Raw genomic sequence first — 6,592 nt, 5'->3', positions numbered from 1 at the left:
TATATACAAGAAACAATGAACAATTTTGGTTGAGGCTAATGTTATTCTGAATAACCTACCAAACAAACGACACAAATATCCCATGTTCCTTTCCAAAAAATAAAAAAATAAAAAAATATCCCATGTTCGAATAACGAAAAAAAAAAGACGACATTAAACATGGTCTAATCACCGATTCGAAAAGATTATGGACTTCGGGCTAGAATATTACGATAATCTAAGAAAAAATATCCCTCTGACCGTTGAGGATCATTTCAAACCAAAAAACCTTAAAAGAGAAACGGACCACACCGACTTTATGGTTAGTAAGGTATTATACGATTATTTGAGTTTATTATTGTGGCTTTTGACGAACGGAGCGATGAAATGGCCACGTCTGATACCACAAGGCATATAAGATAATACCAAAACATATTCTGTGAAGATGAGATTGAATTACCCCATACGTTTCTTCCAAATCTTTACGTGTCGTGCTTTTGGTACGCAAGCTTCCATTTGTCCTCTCTTCTTCCCTCTCCTAAACAGCTAAACAAACTAAACGAAAAAAAAAAGTTTCGCCATTCGTATTCGTATCCTTATCGCTGTCCGATTCGAGAAGACGACAACTCATCGCAATAATCTCATATGTTTCAATTGTTAACGCATTCCTTTCTACATCTACGAACTACGATATGGTGATTTGATGATATATGTGTACTCATTAGTTTTAATTGATTTTCAAACTAAATATGATAACTGCAAAAAAAAATTTGTTTGGACCATATTCAGAGCTAAGTCTTAATTTTGTTGTTTTACTAGATTTTAACTCGCGGTACACCGCAAGATAATTTTTTCTAATTTTAAAAAATAAAATTTAAGTTATATTTATGTACTTTGCACAAGAAAAATAGTTATGTTTATATGTTAATTTTGTTTAATTTTAAAATTGTATAATTGTATTTGATTGTTAATTTTAAACTTAATCCGTGGTATATTGCAAGATAATATATTTTTCACAAAATTGTAATTTAATCAACTTAATTAATTCCGTGTAACGTGCTAATTTTCATTCTGAAATAAACGATGATTTGCTCTTATTGTAACATGGAATTAGTGAGATTTTAAATTTATATTACTACTGACCAAAATCCATACCTGCCATGTGATATCGTTTTGTAATAATTTTTTTATCCATCTAGAATTGGAAAGTATCTTGCTATTTTTTTTTTCAAGTCCAGCAAATTGCTCCAGTAGTTGCTGATTTTTGTACAATGCAAGTTTAAGACTTTTATTACTTTGACTTGTTATATCCAAGTGTATGGAATTCTCGTGGTCTTACAGATTCCCTTTATATTTTCTTAATTTCACAGATTTGCTGGCTTGCTTTTGTCATGTTTTCATTTAGTATCCTCCTAAAGATCCTGGTACTCTTTTGCGTGATCTTGGGCGAAATACTTTTGGAAGTAAACTCTGTTACTTTTAATTTCAAACCTTCTTGCATATTTGAAGTTTTGATTCTTAAACCAGTTTTAAGTCTAGGTGATTAAATTGTTCTATCTTCTGTACATTAAGTCGCTCTTTTATTTAATCATTGAGGAGTGGTAGGGTGCAGTTCACCATATTTTGTATTGTGCACATGATGGACCTTTTTCCAATATAAAGGAGCTAAGTATAGTGAAGACAACTTATAAAGATTTTGCAGGTTAATTAATCCAAAAAAAGTTAATACCTCACGTTCTTCTTTGCTTAGCTTCACGCTCAATGGTCTCTTCACCTCTTTTTTTCTTCAATCTTAGGATGTAGTCAAGCTTTTCTATGAGCGGTGGTTCGATTCCGTATTTCTTCAATCTCATTAGATCATAAATTCTCTTTTTCAGAATCTAGGTATCCCTTTACAAGGGTGTTGGATGATCTATCATTAACAAAGTAAGATTAACAACAATCAAAGGTAATATAAAAGAGGAAGCATCAAACCATTACAATCCCGCCTTCGCACTTGATTCCAACAACAATCCTGCCAAGAAAAAAAGAAAGAAAATACCTTTAAAACCCCTAATTATGTGATTCTATATAGCCAAAAATCTCAAACTTACATACACTCGGTTTACCCACTCTCTCGATCCCAAATCCTAACAACTTGGTGATCTTGGCATGGCACAAATCCTTATCTCGATTTCACCATATTGAGAGAAAAAATACAAAAGTTTTTTATAACTATAACCTGTTGCGATACCAACACAGAGCTTCACCAAAAAAAAGCTCACAAAATAACAGTGGATACACACACACATACGTCTATACCCAACAATTTTTTAGCACAAAAAATGACACATACATACATAATTCATGTTGTCTAAAGAAATCATCAGTAGGTAGCGTAGATAAATGAATCAAACTAACTTCAGTCAAATTATAAATTGAGAAATCTCTCCACTTCACCAGCCAATCAAATTATACGCGCTAATGTGAGCAAACTTTATATTTAGAAAATATAGCAAACTTTAAATCAATCAAATTATTCAATATTTATTGCATAAATAAATTATAGAAAATATAAGGCATATTCTCTAGATTTGGTACAAATTATTGTTGGAATGAACACAACTTGGTCCGATTGTCTTGGAAAGTCGGGATTAGGGGGAGAATAATTTTTAACAAAAATGGAAACCTTATACATTAATTTAATTAATCGTAAATTATAAATCTAATATATTTAGTGATAATGGCATTGTTGGTAAATATGCTCCAACTTCAAGTCTTGTTTGCCAAAATTGCTGCAAAAATGTTAATATAGATGTAAAATTTCAAAATTATGTGGTTAACTTAAAATTATAAAAGAAATTAGTTCATACTCACAAAATTTGATAGACAAATGTGTGAAGAATGTTATATTGGCATTGAGGCCTGGCTCAACAATGTTTGGACCACGTTCAAAATAAATATAAACATTATTTGTATGCAAATATATGATAGGATACTTGTATATATCTAACATAGTCCAAAAACAGTTTTGTTGACAAAAAGAAAAAAAAAAAAAAAAAACAGTTTTATGACAACAAAAAAAATATAGTCCAAAACTACACCTAAAAGAAGTAAAAATATGGGTTAACTTATGCATACACGTACATGCGGCCAGTGGCGGATCTAGGAAAATTGTTTGATGGATTCAAAATGGATTCAAACTCACAATTGGTAGGGTTCAAACTGATATATATTTAATTTTTAATGTAATTAGAACAATTTTAAAATTTTATTGGTGTCAATTAAACCCACAACACTCAACGTGCCTCTGATGCTGCAAAAATGACAAGAGTAAGAACTCAGTAGGTGCTGCTTATAGGTGTAGCAGTAGTGTACTAAGTTATATTATATATACATCCAAGTTTTAGGTTTGGCTAAAGTTGGCCACATAGGTCTTAAATTTTGGCCATCCTTTTAATTTTGTCATAAGCAAGTTTACAACCCTATATGACTGATCATTTTTTTTGAGTTTTTAGGTGGTGATAGCGTAAATACCGTTGTACTTGTAAGTTTGCCATTGTAAAGATTTTGCAAGAAAAAAAAAATGGTGATTTTGCAATAACATTTCCTCTTTTTCATTGAATATATAGACATATCCATTTTTCTCTCTACTGCAGTCACCCTCAGGCCCTAACTGGACACTCAAACCAGTCAATGGGCCACTGAGTCTGATGATAGGGATAATATGGCCTTTAAAGCCCATTATGTATAAACCATAGTCTTTAACCCATTTCGGTACGTAATATATAGAAGCTAGATCATTGAATTTTTTTGGTTTACTGGTTTTTCATTGTTAAACTTTGGAAGAGTTTTTAAACAACCACCTAACGATAAATATCACTATCAAAAAACAAAAAAAACAAAAAAAACACAAGAGGTTTTTTGATTCTGCAAATTAACGATATTGCTCAACATATTTTTCTAAAATAGATAAACAAACCGGTTTTATATAATAGAAATGCATGCAATCTTTAAATCATATAAATAAACCAAACGAAAGAAGCACGAACTCAATCAGAGTAACTTCGATCCTGCTACATTACTTCTTGAGATAAAGAAACTTGCAATTCAAGAAAATAAGAGTAAAAGAAAATAATTATACTTACGTAAAACAAATTTATCTTATACAGGTTAAAATGCATATATGGGGTTGTACTATGGTCCTGAAGAGTGAAGACGCGTTGCATCAAGTTGCAAAAGAAAAGGAAAAAAAAAAAAGAGAGACGTTGCATCAACAGCTAGGTTTTAGGTGTAAGGCTATATATCAAAGGGGACCAAGAAAAAAAAAAAACACACCGAAGAAGTGTATAGTAAGAAACTAGAGGGTAAAAAGAAGTGAAAATTCCCAATATCTCTATACTTTTTGTTTACAAAATAATAAATCAACATGTAAATTTATGGATTTAATTGCGAAATGATAATGAACTTGGGAAATATTTAGGTAAAGAACAAAAAGTATGCATGTAATTGTTCTTAATATAAACTAAAAACCTCTCTCACCATTATGATTTATGATCAATCAAAATGTTTTTCACCAGAACATGACACATCAATATTTTGGTGAATTTTAGAGCTAACACATCAGTTTTTTTTCCTTCCAGTTAAAACATTTTATTAATACACTTCATTCTAAATTTTTAACACCTCACTTTTCTAATTAAAACAAAAACTAATCGTTTCATTAAATAAATTACTTTTTCAGTAGTTTGTTGGACCCAACGTGATGCTTAAGTAAGCACACAGAAAAATACATCTTTTTACACTAATTAGTAGTGTTTTTACATAATAGTAAATTATTAGTAGTAATTTGATAACATATTTATAGTAGGGAATCAAACTCAGTTAGAGAGAGGTGTGTGGTGTTCTGTTATATGCTTCCAAATCATATGTAAACTTTTGAAGTTCAAAAACAAATGTTTTATATTATGTTCTAGATTTTTCTCAAATTTTCCATTTTAAAAATAATAAAATATATATATATATAGTTGGAATATGTGAATAGTTACGTAAAAAAATAGAAAGATGTAGGCCTTGATTGGTATAATACTTTTAAGACTTTAAGAAAAAATTAAAGTCTTGACAGCCATTTATTTGTCAATCATACTTTTTTGACTTTTATTTTTTTTTAAAGCTTTGTAAGTCATTTTTTTTTCTTTATTTGTTTTCTCAGATTTTTTTAAAACGTCAAAACCAGACTTTAAAATTAAACAAATATAAAACTTCATTTTTTTCTCCCATTATACTTAAAAGCTCTCCAAAAGTTTGTATGATGATTAGTATCACAAAACATTGTGTTCGATTGTAAAAAAGAAATGATCTCCATCATTATACTCTCTTTTATATTTCCATCATCATTAATATTATATTTTACAAATGTTTTGTATGATGATTAGTATCACATTAGTTTTAAGACAAAAAATAACCTAAAATTATGTATCCAAGCATCATGAATTCTATGTGTTCAAGAGAGTTTGTAAACAAGAAAGAAATCAAGAACTAAGGGTTTGAAATCCCTAAACTTATTTCTTAAGGTAATAAAGTTATAAATATATTCAAAAATTAAATTTATGAAATCAAAAACTCAAATATTTTACGATGATGTAAATTATAATAACAAAAAAAAATTACTCTTAAAATTACCAAGAACTTATGAAACTTATTTCCAACAACATATATTATATTATGAAATTGGAAAAAACAAAAAACAAAGTACAAAAAATATAATTAAAATAAAATAAAAAACTAATCTCGCGGCGTGGTGCGGGTACTATGCTAATATTATATAAAATTAGCATGCGATTTTATGATTCATTTGGCACATTTTTGTGTGTGATATGTGTTAAACCGTGCTATCATTTTTGCGCATGTGAATGATGTGATTTTTTATATAAAATATCGTGGCATTTCTTCAAATAATAGTTTCTGCCGTAGGATTAAAACAGTAACATCATATATATTCGGAAAACAGCAAGCAAGAGAATGGGAAAAGGGCACTTTATAAACGAATTATTCTCTTCTTTTTTCTTTTCTTCTATTTTTGTGCCTAAAACTCTAAAAGGCTTGTAAACGTACAATTTCAATGTGATGATTTTTGACCGAATCCACATATATAGTTTTCTCGTGAGACGACATGAATAAAAATGATTTTGGCTGATCTTTACATTGATCTAAACGACGTGAATCAACATATTAGTGCATATAACTCCGCGGCCACATAAAACATCAATTAATGAGTGTATTTCTCTACATCGTTGTGTATTTTAACGAGTTTAACAAAGGTCGCTCTATTGGTATAGAAGAAATAATGTTGTTTGGCGGAGTAAAAAAAAAAAAAAAAACATAGATTACGGATCATTTGATAGAGCTGACATACTGTGTAGTAGGAAAGGGCCGGGAGCCATGATTTCAGTACAAGTGAAGGTGCAAAGTTGTACTGACGATTTTCTCCCCAAATTAACAAAAGAATATATGAACATGCAAAGTTTACGTACGAGTTTAAGTTGTAGACGCTAGAATTAGGTAATACAACAAATTTGTGAAGGTTAGATTGAGTAATATGTGTACTTCTCTATTGCAAAAAAAAAAAAAAAAA

This window comes from Camelina sativa, chromosome 11, assembly GCF_000633955.1.
Source record: "Camelina sativa cultivar DH55 chromosome 11, Cs, whole genome shotgun sequence".
Taxonomy (NCBI): domain Eukaryota; kingdom Viridiplantae; phylum Streptophyta; class Magnoliopsida; order Brassicales; family Brassicaceae; genus Camelina; species Camelina sativa.
Note: the sequence above shows the minus strand (reverse complement) of the source record.